The sequence below is a fragment of the Electrona antarctica genome (assembly GCF_951216825.1).
Source record: "Electrona antarctica genome assembly, chromosome: 10".
Lineage (NCBI taxonomy): Eukaryota > Metazoa > Chordata > Actinopteri > Myctophiformes > Myctophidae > Electrona > Electrona antarctica.
In genome coordinates this window covers 27,260,626-27,279,212 of record NC_136791.1, presented here as the reverse complement: position 1 = coordinate 27,279,212, position 18,587 = coordinate 27,260,626, and the positions used below count along the sequence as shown (strand labels likewise).

At 43.2% G+C, this 18,587-nt stretch overlaps 2 long non-coding RNA genes across 2 annotated transcripts; both read right to left on the bottom strand.

Annotated features, from left to right (window-relative positions):
* Nucleotides 1-3,188: 3,188 nt before the first annotated feature.
* LOC306931167 lies at nt 3,189-3,943 on the bottom strand. The gene is made up of 3 exons (XR_013790984.1): nt 3,878-3,943; nt 3,721-3,786; nt 3,189-3,629 (listed from the first exon to the last, which is right to left on the bottom strand). It is a non-coding gene; the product is annotated as an uncharacterized lncRNA (long non-coding RNA).
* A 6,043-nt stretch (nt 3,944-9,986) lies between these two features.
* LOC306930618 lies at nt 9,987-10,741 on the bottom strand. Its single transcript, XR_013790907.1, has 3 exons — nt 10,676-10,741; nt 10,519-10,584; nt 9,987-10,427 (listed from the first exon to the last, which is right to left on the bottom strand). It is a non-coding gene; the product is annotated as an uncharacterized lncRNA (long non-coding RNA).
* Between the last annotated feature and the right edge of the window lie 7,846 nt (nt 10,742-18,587).

The window sequence follows — 18,587 nt, the reverse complement described above, 5'->3', positions numbered from 1 at the left end:
CCCTTCCCAATGGCTCACAACCCCACCACGTGACCCACGTGTGTTTCGTGTTACCTTTCACACTTCCGGATACACAACCGCAAGTTACACGGTACACACACACACACGCACACACACACACACACACACGTGCGTGCGCGCGCGCACACACACACACACACACACACACACACACACACAGTGTACAGCCTGCCGGAAACCAACAGTAGAAGAAGACGAAGAACAACAACACAGGTTCTACACTGATTCTAACTTGGATGGACAGCGCCGCGATTACATACACAGTTACAATCATGCAAACACGACCGCGTCGACACCTGGCGTGGTACAATCGGGACGCAACAACGCGCTGCAACACAAAACGTAAGTCACGTATGTAACTACGGTTCTATGAATCCTGGATGACTGCTTAACACTGGATGATTGGCGTCCAGTGTTAAGCACTGCCTCTGGCAGTCAGTAAGGATGAAATAGAACAGCTGTGTACAACGCAGTGTCACTGCAGACACGTGTGTGTGTGTATTGTGTGCGTGCGTGCGTGCGCGCGGGGGGGGGGGGGACTTTGGATCGCCTCGCGATGCAGCTGAAATGGCACACACACACACACGCCACAAAACGCTAATAATAATAATAATAATAATACACAATTACAACACTACACTAATCATAACAACAGTACAGAACAGTACAGTACACATGAGTGCAGTACAGAAAGAAAGCTCACATCAGAATATTAATCCATGTAATAATCATAATAATAATAAAACATAATAACACAACACTAATAACTATAATATCAACGGTACAGAGAACAGTACAGTACATCAGAATATTAATCCATGTCATAATAATAATAACAATAAATAAGCACACAACACTAACAACAGCACAGAGAACAGTACAGTACACATGAGTACAGTACAGTACAGTATACTGTTCCTGCGCCTTGCCATGCTCTTTCAATCATAATAATAATAATAAATAACAACACTACACTAATAACAACAATAATATCAACAATACAGCGAACACTACAGTACACATGAGTACAGTACAGTACAGAAAGAAAGCTCACATCAGAATATTAATCCATGTAATAATATTAATAATAATAATAATAAATAATAACACAACACTACTAACTATAATATCAACAGTACAGAGAACAGTACAGTACAGTACATCAGAATATTAATCCATGTAATAATAATAATAATAAAAAAACACTAATACAACATGCAGTACAGAGAACAGTACAGTACAGTACACATGACTACAGTATAGTACAAAGACTTACAGTACAGTACAGTACAGTATACTGTTCCTGCGCCTTGCCATGCTCGCTTCCATACGCACATACACAAAACCAAACAGGGCCACTCAGCCAGCTTGGCAACTTTGCGCTTTCCAAGCAAATGCATAAATTAAAACATCATGGGTTGCCATTGCCTTCTTCCCATTTGCGACGCATCGCGTTAGGATGAGCGGGCCGAAGGCCCGCGAAATTCTAGTAACTTACAGATATCTTGATGGTCTCTGGGTTCCAGGTGGTCAGCTGAACTGTTCCTGGTGGGATTGAGAGAGTTCATCTTCAGCAGAAGTCTGGAGTCCACAGTCAGTTCTGTTTGAAATGATTGATATCCTGGAGGAGTTGTGGAGAACTGACAACTACACGCTCTTCTTATACTAGAGAGCCTGAGGTGGAACCACTAGAACTGCTTGGGATTGGCCAAGGAGGAGAACAATAGAACAATCACAGCTGCTCCATCTTTTGTAAACATTCAGCATCATTATATGAACAGAAGACGGTGCTTCACACATTTACATGGTGAATGGTGACCTGCTCTAAGAACAATGGTTAAGACCTGAACCTTCATCTGATCACATGCAATCAGACCCTCACACTGTATAGCAATGGCTGCATTCCAATGCAAATAGTTATTCTGGAAGAACAATCTGCTATAATGTCTCTTTACTCTGAGTGTTGTTTTTATGCAGATCAGAAAGTCATGTAGCAATGAAACTTGCATTTAGCATGCAACAATGCACAGGTTTCACCATCATCATGCCATTGACAGCATCAGAGTTGTTTCTCTATCCATACAAACACATGTGGTAACTTCCCCAAAAGTTAAAATAATGGCCAGCTTTAAATGCAAAATATGTATGGGTATATAGAAAGTACAAAGTATTGACATTGTAAGATAGACAAAACCCAACTTTAAGACACTATAGTTTGAAAATAAAATAAATTTTAAACGCAATACACACCAAATCTTTGATGACATATTCAGACAAAATGTGTAATAACAAAGATGATGGTCAGAAGTTGGAGTGGTTATTTAATCATTTAGTATTTAAGAGCTGTTTCTAGAGCCTGGAGTAGAAGACAATCTCAGCTCCGTGTCCGGTCTCAATGGCCCAATGGTGTATTTTATTTTGTTTTATGTAGATGCACCTGTTTAAATGTATTTCCCCTGTTTCTCCACCTGTCCCCCCCCACCCTAAATTGGAAACAACAACATGGCGAGCTGATTTTACTATTTTACTCCTACAAATCTTTGATGTGACAATAAAGTTGCTTCTGGTTGTGTTTCACAGATACCCATCGGCTCAGCACTTGTTACGGCTGCTCCATCTTTTGTTTTCTGAACATTCAGCAGCCTTTATACACAGCGCTGATCGTTGTAGGAACAGAAGATGGTGCTTCACACATTCACATGGTGAACAATGGTTAAGACCTGAGCCTCCATCTGATCACATGCAATCAGACCCTCACACTGCATAGCAATGGCTGCATTCCAATGCAAATATGCTATGTATCTTTACTGTGAGTGCCGATCAGAAAGTCATGTGGGAAAAACTGTCGCATTTAGCATGCAACAATGCACAGGTTTCCAGTCTATTAGCAAAATAAATGTTTTCTTTTTCCATCATCATGTCATTGACAGCATCATTGTTGCTAGTTTCTCTGTATCCATGTGTAGTAACTGGAACAAATAGCCTGACTACGCCACCTCCCGCTTGTTGAGGGGGACAGGAGGAACCCCTAAAATATTTACACCTTATCTAGTATAACTGACCAACTTCCCCTTTAACAGGAACAATTTAAGTACAAGAGGCATTTGTGGAAAACATATAAACACTTTATTCACAGTATCACAGTATATATTAAAACGTTAGGGCAATCTGTAAGTAAGGCAAGATAATGATAAAGTGACAAGTGTTTAGCTCTCATAAAGAAGGGCGGGTCGGCCCGTGCACACAGTAGAACTAACTCAATAAAATGGGGAAAGAAAGGGGACAGGCCTAGCACCAAACTAATTCAAATCAATCAAACAATAAAATCAATACAAAACATGCAGTGCAGGGGGTTAACAAATACACACCAATAAAAACCCAAAGGTCCCACAGTGCAGTCCCAAAGGAGGAGAAAGTGTCGTGTGCAGCAGGGCGGACCCGGCCTTTAACAGGGTTACACTGTAACAGACAATAGAGAAAACAATTAACACATGCCAATAGGAAAGCGAACCAAACATACAGTGCCCTAACTATAAACTAAATACAAACTTCAAATAAACAAAACAAAAGGGTAAAATAACCGTGGAAAACAGTGGCTGGACTGGTCCCTTTAAGGAAACATAAAACACATTAGTGCCAGCCCTAGTAGTACACAAACACTGTATTCAAATCATTAAAAGAACAAACAATAAAACCTACTTTGATTTGCAGTGAATTAACAGTGCAATCAATGTGAGGGCAAGGGGGACATCAACATCATCACAGCTACAAGAGAAGACAGTGAAGTGATTAGAAAGCTGCATTTAAATACACAAATACAAACACATGCAGTGCATAGAAATGTGTACTGTTTTACCAGTCTCTCAGTCTGAGCACAGCAGCAGGTCACTTCACTTGTGTACGATGAATGTCAGTTGAAGACTGGAATACAAATAAATACATTTAAATAAGGTCAAATAAAACAATATCGATACAGACTAAAATGCTAAAACAATGGCCAAACGCGGCATGTGCCGCAACAAACAGCTTTGGCCTACCATGCTTCCTCCATGAGAAGGAACACCAGTTTCTGCAGAGTCAAAATGGCTCTCTACTAGGAGGAACAAGGCTTTTGTACTTCCTGCTGGTCATGTGACTAGGTCACATGAATGGTGCAGTAGGTGCACCATTTACCTTGATTCCCACATTCAACCCCCCCAAAAATTGTCGTCGTCCCGACGATAAACTGACTCATAACCATGGCCTAAACTGGGTATTTCTAGCCATCTCTGGAGCAGCAGCCCTTACCACCCCCGCACTGTGGCTGGCCACTGTTGACCTTGGAAGGTTGTGTGGGTTAGGGTTCTTCCCAGCGGTACGCCGGGTGGTGCGTCGAACGGTTGGCGTCTCCTGCTCACTATGAGATGAAATGGAATCTCCTTCATGGTCCTCGTGGTCCACCCCATACGTGGTCCCTACTCTCTCTGGGACAGGTGGCTGGATGACATCTTGTTGAGTTGCAGCAGCGGGCTGATTGGATTCCCTCCCAATCCATTCAAGGGTGTCCTCGTCTCCACTACTCTCGGGGGCACTATCTTGGTGGCTAGACTGAGGGGATGGCTCTGGCACCACTGGCACAGACGGTAATGCCTCGAGTTGTGCTGTCCTCATCTCTGTACGGTGGACCCGTCGCACGTTACCAGTGCTGTCAGCCAGTGTGATAGTGTAAGGCCCACCTGGTTCAGTTGGCACTCTGGCAACTTGATAAAGGACTGGTGACCAAACATCCTGGATCTTCCTACGACCTTGACCGCGATGGTCCTTTAGGTAGACCAACTGGCCCACCTTGAAACCAGGATCACGCACCTGTTGATTGTGGTGTTGCTGGCGGTACTCTGCTGCCTCTCCAAGGTTCTTACGGGCTAGATCTCGTGCAACTTTAAGCCGTTCCTGGTGCTGACAGACCCACTCATCCCAGGATCTCGTCTCCGCGGAGTCATCTCCCTCCAGGAGAAAGTCTATTGGAAGCCGGGGTGGTACCCCGAACAGTAGGGCATACGGGGAATGTCCTGTGGAACGATGGATTGAGGTGTTGTATGACCATACTAACTGGGAGATGTACTTTGGCCACATTCGCTTCTTATCAGGGGGGAGAGATCGAAGCAGGTCGTGGAGTGTCCTGTTAAATCTTTCGCATTGGCCATTTCCTTGTGGATGGTATGCAGTCGTCCGGGACTTCTCGATTCCGTATAGCTGACAGAGCTGGCGGATCAGGGCACTCTCAAAGTTTCGTCCCTGGTCGGAGTGTATCCTCCTGGGGACCCCGAACCGGGTGAACCAACTATCAACCAGGACCTTTGCTACTGTCACAGCACTTTGATCTTTAGTCGGTACAGCCTGTGTGTATTTAGAGAAAACATCTGTCATGACAAGCACATTCTCTCTCCCATCTGTTGCAGATTCGAGCAGGGTGAAATCAATGGCAAGTACCTCCAGTGGCTCACTGGAAAGGAGTGCACCCTGATAGGTCTTCACCCCAGGCTGTACAGCCTTGGAAAGTACACAGCGCTGGCAGTTCTGACAGTACCTTTCAATGTCTGTTCCCATCCCTGGCCAGTAACATCTCTGCCTTGCCAGATCAGTGGTCCTTTGCACGCCCTGATGTCCATGTTGGTCATGAATACTGTTAAAAAGTTCTTGGCGAAGGCATGTGGGGAGGAGAAATTGAGTTAGCAAGCCTCCTTGTGGTGCGTTGATCTGTCTGTACAGCAGGCCGTCCTTTTCCATGATGCGATCCCACTGCCGGAGTAGACTCCGAACATCCTCTGGCAGCTGTGGCCGCTGGTCCTTACTTGGTGGCCTTCCCTCCCTCCAGAAAGGAAGAAAGACTTTCAGAACTGGGTCAGCACTCTGTAGGGTTACCAGTTCAGCTGTTGTTCTACTGGGTAAGGCGCCGATCTGCAACTGTGTCACGACAACCTCTGTTTCCTCTGGATCATGCTGAGAGTCTGAAGTGCTTTGGATCTGCTGGTCAGGCTCCTCGTCCCGTCTTACTGGGTCACTGTATTGGCGGGAGAGAGAGTCAGCATTTCCGTTGTTCTTTCCTGGTCGGTAGTGCACAGTGAAATCAAAAGCGGCAAGTTGGGCTACCCACCGTTGTTCGACGGCGCCCAGCTTGAGAGTCTGGAAGTGACTTAGAGGGTTATTGTCAGTGTACACTTTGCACTTACTACCCAGCAAATAGTCTCTGAATTTCTCGGACAAGGCCCACTTCAATGCTAGGAACTCCAATTTCATAGAGCTATAATTCTCCATGTTGCGCTCAGAACCCCGTAGTGACCGACTAGCATAAGCCACTGGCTTTAACTTGCCCTGGTGCTCTTGTGAAAGGACAGCTCCTAGGCCCTGATGACTAGCATCCACCTCCAAGACAAAGGGCTTAGTGAAATCAGCAAAAGCTAAAATGGGTGTACTCGTGAACATCTTTTTCAGGTCACTAAAGCTTCGCTCACATGCCTCGGTCCACATATTGGGCAGGACCGCGGCTGGCCTCTTTCTACTTTCCTTCGCTACTCTGATGACATCAGCCACCAGTTGGTGCAAGGGGGCAGCTAACTGGGCAAAGCCCTTTACAAAACGTCGATAATAGCTACAGAAGCCAAGGAACGAACGAACCTCTGAGACATCCTGGGGCCGCCTCCAGTTCGCCACTGCAGAGACCTTCTCTGGATCCGTCGCTACTCCTTCTCTGGACACCCGGTGTCCAAGGTACTGTACTTCTGTCCCGAAGAACTGGCATTTGCTCAGTTTTGCTTTCAGCCCCTTCTGTTGGAGTCGGCTGAGAACCATCTCCAGTCTCTTCAAGTGCTCGTCAATTGAAGTGGAAAAGACAATGATGTCATCTAAATACAGCAGAACTGACTGAAGGCTCTGGTCCCCGAATATCCTCTCCATGAGCCTCTGAAAGGTCCCAGGAGCATTGCATAAACCGAAAGGCATTCGTTCAAATTCAAAGAGGCCAAATGGTGTACAGAAGGCCGTCTTTGCTTTGTCTGCTTCAGCTACTGGGACTTGATGGTAACCACTTGCTAAGTCCATGGTAGAAAACCACTGAGCGCCAGAAAGGCCATCCAAAGACTCTTCAATGCGGGGCAGTGGATAAGCATCCTTCCTCGTTTTAGCATTGAGCTGCCGGTAGTCCACACACATCCTCAACTCTCCCGTCTTTTTCTTCACCAAGACAATGGGGGATGCGTAAGGGCTGCTGCTCTCCCTGATCACTTTACTATCAAGGAGCTGCTTAATGTGGTCTTTTACAGCCTGCCACTGTGTAGGGGGTATTCTCCTATATCTTTGACGGACAGGGGCCTCATCAAGAAGGTGTATCTCGTGTGTGATTTCATCAGTGCACCCTAAATCTCCCTCCTGCTTAGCAAAGACATCACTATACCTCCCCAATAACTCCTTTGCCTGTTTCTCTGCTACAGGTGGGAGTTCTGGCCAGTGCAATGCTGCAATGGAGTCAGGGATGGTCGGTGGAGGCCCCACTGCAGCCTGTGCACTGACCAGGGACACCTGAGCAACCTCTTGGTTCCCCTCATCAAAATGTAGCTGTGGTTCTTCTATTCCCTCAACTAGGTGTAACACTCCTAATACCTGTTTGGAGTGGACGGTAGCCCCTGTGGCTCCAACATTAACCACAGGTACATATGCCACACCATTGGTGACAGTGACAAGGGCGGGGGACATCAACAAGCCAGGGGCAAGATCTGAGCCACCAGGCTCTAACAGCATGGTTTTAGTCGGGGCATAGGGGACCTTTGGGCAGTTGACTTGGACAAACTTTACCGACCCTGCCGGCCTTCGGGCAGCACTGGACAGGCTTCCAGCCTGTAACAGTGGCGGAGGACTGACCCCCAGCTGGCATCTACCTGAATGGCAGATAAAGAGGCAAAAAGAGCTTCCCCATGTTCAATGAATAGCTCCCTGTAACACTCTATGACTACATTCATCCCCAATAACCCTGGGACAGCGTGCTGTTGTGGTGTACAGGCAGTGTCTTTTACAATCAAAATCCCACGACTTGGAATCTTTTTACCCAGCACCTGGACATCCAACTCCAGATATCCCACATAGGGGATAGCTAGCCCATTAGCTGCCTTTAAAGCCAACCACCCACATGACTTAAGTTTGTCGTCACCCCAGGGCTTGAATACTTCATTGAAAAGTGATTCTGAAATGGTAGTGACCATAGACCCCGTATCCAACAAGCATTTCACCATTACTCCACCCATCTCCACATCTACTTCTGGGCATCTACCTATAAGTTGTCGTACAGTGTCTAAAGAGGGTGGGACCTGTGTAGGTTGGTCATTGCTAATAGTCTCGTCACGAACATTTACACTGTGGACAAAGCCCATACCTGAGGGTCCCACAGCAGCGGGGGCTGGGTCTGGTTCGGGCTGAACACTGGGCATGCTGGATGCTCGTGGCCTCGGTGCCTGGCGACACTGGCGAAGGACATGTCCAGGCTTCTGACAACGGAGGCAGATGGGCAGGCCCTCTGGGGTAAACTGGAGATTGGGTTTATAGGGACGAGCAGCAGGCTGGTCTAAAGCACGCTCTATTTTAGAGAGACTTTTTATAATGTTGTCAATTTGGGACTGCTGGTGCTTAAATTGTTCCTGCAAAACTGAAAGCTCTGATCCCTTCCCAATTCCCACTGCATGACAGGCCCCCTCTACATCGGCCCCACAGTGTTGAAGGCCAGCCCGAGTTTGCCCAGAAGGCCTCTCCCCCTCTTCCACCCACTTAATGGCTTCTTGTCGTAATGCCAAGAAATTAACCAAGGGACGTTGCCTTACAATGCTCTTTAACTCACGTCGCAAAGACACATCACGCACATGCTCCAAAAACTGATCTCGAACAAGTGTATCTGGATCTGTCAATCTATTAGGATATGCTCGCTTTATATCTTCAATTAAGGCCCACAGGGAATGAGAAAACTCTTTGAGAGATTCCCCCTCTTTCTGTTTTCGATCAAAGAACATTTTCTGCAGGCTAACAAAGGAAGAGGAGGAACCATACAGCTCTTTCAGAATGATCAATATGGTATCTGGCTGTTCCCGCTCTGCCAATGAACGAAATCGGATCTCTGCTTTTGCCTCCCCCTCCAAGTGGTCATAAAGGAAGAGGGCCTTCTCTCTGGCACTCATATGCCTATCTCTCAAACATGACTCTACGTTCTCTATCCAATCGTGAATAGATAGGTCAGATCTGGCTTTAGAGCCTGAGAAATTTGGACATTTCCTCTCTTTGGATGTAGACAAAACGTTCAGCTTGTGGTGCAAGCACATGAGCCGAATTTCTGCTCGTGGTAAACCCACCAGAGTTTGAACTGGTAGTAGGAGTGATAGTACCTGTGTCTACGCTGACATCTCTTCCTTCAGTGAGCTGCTCATTAGCCACTCGCAGCCTCAGTACCTCCTCACGCAGAGCCAAAAGTTCCTCCATCTCCCCATTCACACTCATTTCAACAGCACAGTTTTCACTTTTCTATAATGAGACAAAAGTTAGTACAGCGAAACAATATTGGGGTCCAGTCGTTGCCACAGGCCTTTGGTTCTCCAGACCGGTTGATTTTGGCAGTCCACGAGCCGTCCTCCACCGTCCAACACCAACCACTGTTTTTCCACTCAGCAAAAAAATAAAACTTAAAAAATAATAATAAGTTCACACACAAAATGCCTCTTTAAGGAAGTCCTGCCGACTACGCCATAATGTAGTAACTGGAACAAATAGCCTGACTACGCCACCTCCCGCTTGTTGAGGGGGACAGGAGGAACCCCTAAAATATTTACACCTTATCTAGTATAACTGACCAACTTCCCCTTTAACAGGAACAATTTAAGTACAAGAGGCATTTGTGGAAAACATATAAACACTTTATTCACAGTATCACAGTATATATTAAAACGTTAGGGCAATCTGTAAGTAAGGCAAGATAATGATAAAGTGACAAGTGTTTAGCTCTCATAAAGAAGGGCGGGTCGGCCCGTGCACACAGTAGAACTAACTCAATAAAATGGGGAAAGAAAGGGGACAGGCCTAGCACCAAACTAATTCAAATCAATCAAACAATAAAATCAATACAAAACATGCAGTGCAGGGGGTTAACAAATACACACCAATAAAAACCCAAAGGTCCCACAGTGCAGTCCCAAAGGAGGAGAAAGTGTCGTGTGCAGCAGGGCGGACCCGGCCTTTAACAGGGTTACACTGTAACAGACAATAGAGAAAACAATTAACACATGCCAATAGGAAAGCGAACCAAACATACAGTGCCCTAACTATAAACTAAATACAAACTTCAAATAAACAAAACAAAAGGGTAAAATAACCGTGGAAAACAGTGGCTGGACTGGTCCCTTTAAGGAAACATAAAACACATTAGTGCCAGCCCTAGTAGTACACAAACACTGTATTCAAATCATTAAAAGAACAAACAATAAAACCTACTTTGATTTGCAGTGAATTAACAGTGCAATCAATGTGAGGGCAAGGGGGACATCAACATCATCACAGCTACAAGAGAAGACAGTGAAGTGATTAGAAAGCTGCATTTAAATACACAAATACAAACACATGCAGTGCATAGAAATGTGTACTGTTTTACCAGTCTCTCAGTCTGAGCACAGCAGCAGGTCACTTCACTTGTGTACGATGAATGTCAGTTGAAGACTGGAATACAAATAAATACATTTAAATAAGGTCAAATAAAACAATATCGATACAGACTAAAATGCTAAAACAATGGCCAAACGCGGCATGTGCCGCAACAAACAGCTTTGGCCTACCATGCTTCCTCCATGAGAAGGAACACCAGTTTCTGCAGAGTCAAAATGGCTCTCTACTAGGAGGAACAAGGCTTTTGTACTTCCTGCTGGTCATGTGACTAGGTCACATGAATGGTGCAGTAGGTGCACCATTTACCTTGATTCCCACACATGCAAAGAGATATTAAAGAATAACATGATTGTAACCAAATGGATATAAAATGCAAAAATAGATACATTTACAAAATTGCCAATACTTACTGTCTAATTGTATCTTTTGCCCAGACATTCCACACCTCCCTGTGTGTAGAGACGTGGTTTCACCTGAGCAGCAGGAGAGGACCTCCACCAAAAAAGGCAGACTTCCACCAAAAAAGAGGAACCTGACTTATCTTATCCCTGGCCCTGAGTGGTTACATGAAGACTCGACAGTTAAAAGGAAAAAAACTAAAATTGGTCTGCTAAGAAATGGTAACCACAAAAGTCCAGCCAAAGTTGGAAAAACACACGTTGAAGTGACCAATACCTGTGCATTTGATTCATTTTGCCAGTGTCTCAGTTGTGCATTCTGTGACAGTCCGACTTTTTGCAATTATGTCAACGGAGAAGTTCACAGGAATGAAATGTTTCATTTAGTTAGGACAATTGCAACAAAGGGAGTGGAACAGGATGCATATGCACAGAGGGCCAAAATGCTGTGCAACATTTTTGATTCTGAGAAACTCAAGTACGGTGCTCAGCACGTATCCGCAGAATGCCACGTGTATACCATCATCAGTGAAACAATGAAGCAAGCTCCAAGCGTGACAGCCCATAAGCAGTGCTCTTCCCCACACTGCACGTTGAGTACAGTACAGTCGAGCAAGCACCCAGTCGTTGTGGCCACTAGTCTACCGACAGATGGAGTGAAGAATCTCCAGGGTGCAGTCGAAAAAGGACTACTGCTCAAAGCATCCACATGTCTGCGGCCACTGAGGACACCCGAAGAGTGCCCAGACCTGTTGAAAAGAAAAGACCCTTCTTCGTCACAGGTATGTACTGTAGAGATACATTTGTTTTAAATTCCTTTTCCAACTTGTTTGTCCCAATTTCACCCACTGTTTTACACCTGCAAACCTGTGATGTGACATCATGGTTCTGATTCACAGATACCTGTCTGCATGGGCTCAGTCACACACAGCTACACAACTGGACAACTGCTCTGCATTGAGACAGCCAGTGAGACGGAGACATACTACCCTCTGTGTGACTTTCCTGTCAGTCTGCAACTGCAGCAGTCGTTTACCCTGAGAGGGATAGTTGCGTTCTTACCAGGACCAAGAGGTGCTCTAGGACACTATGTGGCCTTTTGCAGGAGGTCCTCCTCTGTCTGGGAGAGATACGATGACCTGTCAACTTGTGTCACAACGGTACCTGAAAAAACCAAAATACAACCACATGTTGTGTTATTCACAAAGGACAACTACAGTGGAGTCCCTTTCCTTTTTGCCTCAGTCTCAAAAGGACATTTATCAGAACCCAGAGGTACCTCTGATAGACACACCCACAGACCCACCCCCAGATTCTCAGCCACACCCACAGGTTTATTTTAATATGTGGAGTGGCCATTCAACCACCAGGTGGCTTCAAGCCATGATGAGCAGAGCTGCACTGAGTATAGCTTGCAATATGTGGTGGAAAAAGTATCACATTTTGTACTTGAGTAAAAGTATCAATACTGCAATATAGAAATACATTGAAATACATACTGTTACAAGTAACAGTCCGGTATTCAACATTTACTTGAGTAAAAGTACAACATTATTGGTATCAAAGTGTACTTAAGAATGTCCCATTTCAAGTTTTCAAATGTATACAAATCTTTTGAAAATAGCAAATCTACAAGCTCATAATCTAGCACATCACGACGTATTGTGAGCTTGTAGATCGGCTATTTTCAAATAGTCTACTATACTGAGGAAGTGGTTAATGCATGTTTTTTTATAATAATCAAAATCACCAAAGTAACTAGTAACTAAAGTTTGCAAATAAATGTAGTGGCGTACAAATACAATATTTGCCTCTGAGATGTAGTGGTTTACCAAACCCATATAAGAGAGAATGTGCAAATGTGAATAAATGTTAATAAAATGTTCAATCAGACTGTGTGTGTGTATGTGTGTATTGTGTGGCATCTATTATCGTTTAATCTGAATTGTCTTGATGATTATTGATGAAATGTTTGCAATTAAACCCTTTTTGTATTTTAAAGTTTGCAAAGTAGAAGAAGCACAGTGCCACGCGCTGCGCCAAACTTATTACAATAAAGAAAAGCAAATATGCCTCTAACGCAGTGGCGGCCGGTCCATAGGGGGCGCTGGTGCGCCACACCACCATGCACAACCCCTGAATAAAACGTGAATAAGAATGACTGAGAAAAGTGAGAAACGAAATCTGCAGCCTGTCATTTATTTAAAATTATATAATATAATATAAGGAACCACTAACTAAAGGCAGTGATTAAAAGTTGTATTATGCTGCCACGTTGTATTATGCTGCCATGAAATGTCACATGTTGGTGCGCGTTCATAGCCCTTGACTCTCAGCAAAATGTGTGCGATCAATGTCTAACGCCATTGCGTGCTAAATTAATTTATCATTGACTGTGTTTTTACTGGTTACATTTCTCAATGTGTTTTTACTGGTTAAATAAAGGTTAAATAAATAATTAGGCTACCACCAAGCAGCAGGCGCTGCGCTAAAATTATTACAGCTGCAATCGAATTATTGTTCAAGGTCTGGCATCAAATGAAACATTTCATACGTTGTGAAGCCAAGCCAGACTCGAGGGAAGAACTAAGGCTGGCCATTCTCCAGTTTTGGCACACAAAGCTGCCCCGTGCTCAGTGTGACACATACATCAGTCACCTTTTTAATGTTTTGCCCGAGGTCATTAAACGCAACGGAAAGCCGACTGGCATGTGAATGTCCCCCCTACTGTACTTATGTCCATCTTTTGAATTTAGTTGTATATGTAATTCTTCATGTCATGCCTAAATGAAAACGTTTTTGGTGCTATGCTTTTGTTTTGGACTGAGTGTTTTACTGTACTCTGTTGCTGTTATTACATTTATGTTCAATAAACTATTCAATCAATCAATCAAACTTCATGAACTTGCTGTTGTGGGCTGCCCAGAGTACAGTTCAAATAATTGAAAATTACGTTTAAGAAACTTTAATAATTGTGTTGCTTCAATGCTTCTTTGCACCGCGCGTCTCTGTCTCCACAAGCCCACATCGCGTCGCTGATGCTACATGTGTAGGCTTGTAGATCAGCTCTGTTCCCTGCGCTTCTATTAAAAGGGTAGACAATAAATAAATACAGAAATTGAATTGAGAGAGAGAGAGAGAGAGAGAGATGGGGTTTGGCGATCAATAAACTTCATAAACCACATCATCCGTGGGCGGCCCTCGAGATGATTTTCAAAAAGGAAACAACGCTGCTACTCCCCCTCCCCCACCCGCCCCGCTAATGGCCCTGCTGTAGACTGCTTTGTCTCTCTCTGTTGTGGATTGCTCTCCTCACACTCTGATACAGCAGGACATGCTTAGTGATGTCCTCTGAAAATGCATGCATTCATTCACATTTGCACATGCATTCACATTCTTTCTCTGTAATGGGTTTGCTTAACTACCGTAATTTAGCATATGGGCCTTTATTTGGACGTTTGACTTTGCATGTGGACAGTCTGAGTACCAGCAATCTACAGACACACTTTTTGACATCAAATACACACACAAAGCATGCAGAGCCATTCAGTTCCATGACATTAAAGTGCTTCCCCTCCCTCTGTCGTTTACCTGTGTGTATTAAGACAATAGCAAGCCCCATGCATTAATGTGTCCTGTGCCTGGCCCCTGGCCATAGTGCTAAAAGCAGAATAACCAGTTCCATCTCCTTCCAGAGAGAGAGAGAGAGAGAATTTCCCACATTATTTTTTTAAAGTAGCCTGTAGTGCTGGTTTGCAATAGTTTGCCAAAGTTTTAAAATCAGTGTTTTATACTATACAATTGTATACGTACAGAACAAAGAATGTTTGTTTTTGCCATCTTTGTTGAAGAGTCTGAGAAATTATGTTTTAGTTTATTGTATGCCAGTGTTAATTTTTAGTTGGCTAACACTAGATAGTTTAAGCAGCCTGAGACTGATCAGAAATAAATTTGCTACTAAAAGTAACACTAAGACTAAGTTGCTAAAATACTTTGTCTTACTATAATTACTAGGTTCCCCCTGCCGTTTACCTGTGCCAAGCAAGTGTGTGTGTGTGTGTGTGTGTGTGTGTGTGTGGGGGGGGGGGGGGGGGGGTGCAGGCCTAATGTCTAACACCTAATAGGTGTCTGAGCACTAGGCCTGGCCATGCTAAAGGCAGTATAACCAGTTTCCTCAGCCTACAGCCTTCCCAATGGGCTCTATGCAGCCAACACTTCCGCGTTCAGTTTGGGCCGCTTCCGGTCGGCAGAAACTCATTCACTGTGAACGTACGGTCGTGATTTTGTAGGAATAAAGTTCAGTACTTTATACAACACTATTTCATTTGATTATGTGATGGCATAGTTTTTCGTAGTTTGTATTATTTGTGTTGCGACGTTGACATGATGACATGAGTTAGAAACATCTTAAATCTCCTGTTAAAAACGAGAGCTCTTCATGGATTTCTCCGTTGTTGCCATGTCCGCTTGTTATAAGCGACTTGGGGCTTGGCTTCTTTTCATAGACCTGATTGCTTATTTCTCTCACACAATCTGGCGACATCTACCTCTCGTCTCCAGCTGTTATACACAGCAGTGTAACAACCGGTGTTGCCAGATGAAAAGAAGCCACTCCACAAATGAGCTACTATAATACTTAATATTTATATACTAAGACTATAGGACATCGGCAGCTACTTGAGAATAGCAGATCTACAAGCTCGCAATGCGTCGTTGTGAGCTTGTAGATCAGATATTTTCTAAAATAGTTTTTGTTTTATACAAATAAAATAAAAAAACCTGGCACAAAACATTCAGATGGGGGTCTGTGTGCACAAATACATGGGGGTCCTTGGCTTTATGACAATGTTTGAGCATAATCACAGGTTTAAACAACATTAGGGAACAAGCCTAAATAAGCATACACTTCAGAAACAAGCCCCAAAAAACGCAACCTGTCCTGTGCCCTGCTGAGGACAGGCTAAATACAGGCATTTTTGGGTACAGAGCCTGCTTTTAACTAATTATAATAATATATAATGAAATTAATGTCATAAGAATACACAACTGTATTACAGATGTAATGTACTTAACATACAAAAAAAAAGTATGTATCATTTAAAGTTTTCAATCTTTTGAAAACAGCAGATCTACATTTCCACAACTATATATATATATATATATATATATATATATATATATGAGATACTATGGTAAATTAAAATTAAAAGGTTGAGTATGGGTATATTGTTTCACTCCTTGACAGCAGCAATGACAATCCCTTTTAGCTGGAATGTATAGTTGCTGTCCTACTGCCACCTACTGTCCATTTATTATATTACACAGTGGGTGAAAAAAACACACCCCTTAAGGCTAAACCCCACCCACAGAGGTGTGGCTACCAGAGGTTTTTTGGGGGCTGAATGACATTGATAGGTACCTACACATGTCAGCCCGGCAAAAACGAATGGTACTCCACTGTAGCCAAAAGCCAGACGGATCAGGTTAACATTTATCTTAACCCATGTGCAACAAAACACCCCTCCTCCTCCTCCACGATACTTGGCACCGGCCTGGAGGGCAGGCACAGGTGACCCACAAACAATTCATACATTTAAATATTTGCAGTCCTTCAATGTTCAACAGTGCATAGACTGTACCAATGATAAAAAACATTCAACACCGTCACTGATGCTACTAAAACAGTTACATCCTCTAAGGAGTAAAGGAGAATTCCATGCTAGAATGCTTTCTTACATTTCTTTGTAGTTGTTACGTCCCCACCAAAGAGGTCCAGGTCTTTCACTGTGAAAAATACCTGTGATACTAGCATATGTTTTTTTTCCATCACAATCCATCACTTTCTTGTCTGCTTTCATCATACTGACACATGCTACACATGCTATGCAAAACCCAACTTTAAGACACTATAGTTTGAAAATAAAATACATTTTAAACGCAATACACACCAAATCTTTGATGACATATTCAGACAAAATGTGTAATAACAAAGATGATGGTCAGAAGTTGGAGTGGTTATTTAATCATTTAGTATTTAAGAGCTGTTTCTAGAGCCTGGAGTAGAAGACAATCTCAGCTCCGTGTCTCAATGGCCCAATGGTGTATTTTATTTTGTTTTATGTAGATGCATCTGTTTAAATGTATTTTCCCTGTTTCTCCACCCGTCCCCCCCCCCACCCTAAATTGGAAACAACAACATGGCGAGCTGATTTTACTATTTTACTCCTACAAATCTTTGATGTGACAATAAAGTTGTTACACAGAGTGGACTTTAATTTGTTCATTTTGGTTAAGTTGATTTAGTACTGAGAGCCTAGAGTGTACTACCTATGAGGGAGTTCTAACTTCTATGTGGAGATTAGTTCTGTAAGGCGCATTGGATAAAGGTGGATAAACAGTGCACACATTCCTTCCTGTTTCTAGGGATCTCAAATGTATGCATTTAGGGGCCGTCTGTACATTCATTTGAATAACTAACTAGGGTTACATTTGGCAACCAAAAAATATAAAGTAAGTTATAAAGTAAGTTCACGAAGTGGGTCATATTGAATAACAACAGACAGGAATATATCTTAATTGAACAATGTTTATTAAGTTCAGCAGAACATTTCAAGTCAATTCAGACACAAAGTCCAGTCAATTGAACAACGTGCTGGACCACTGTGTGCCTCTTTGTTCGATTCTTCGTCAGTGGTCAACAACGGTCATAGCAAACAAATTAGTATAATATTGAGGAACAGAACAATTATGTAAAATAGCATGTACAATAAGCCTATTGCTTTGTGTTTCATGGTGAAAATGATCATACTTGCATACGGCTTTGATAACAACACTGTAATTACTCAACCAAAAATAAATATTTGTCTGCAATCCATCCCTGTCTTGTCTGCTTTCACAATACTGACACATGGTACACATGCTATGCAAAACTCAAAGACATAAACAAATAAAAAAACATAGCAAAAAAACCCCAACTCTTTGATAACATAAATTTAAAAAATAATTGCAATATTGTGGTTAATGTCATTGTATTTGTACTTCCACATTTGAGCAGGGGTTCAGTGTTTCATTGTAACCCAAAAAAAAACGTGGAAAAATCACATGATAAGTTAACAAAACATGCAGCAATTATATACAGCATCATTCAACGTGCTGCTGTATATTCCAAATTCCAATCGATGTGTGGGTGCACTGATTGGTTTTTAGATTAATCTGTCTACTAAAGCTTGTCTAGTTTTCTTTATAGCCTACAGTAAAACAACTTCCACATTGACTACAATGAAATGATTTAGATCCTGTGTGTCACTCGTGGTGTTTTAAACAATTTGAGTGCCTAAAGTGGTGCCTAAAAAAATGGCCACAGTGGTATGGTCTTTCTCCAGTGTGAATATTCCTGCTTTTTTAAGGTAGGACTTAAAAAAGTAGGAGTGTTGTCCACACAGATCACATCCATAGGGTTTCTCTATTCACACCATAGGGTGTGCATTATCTGGTGACTAACTA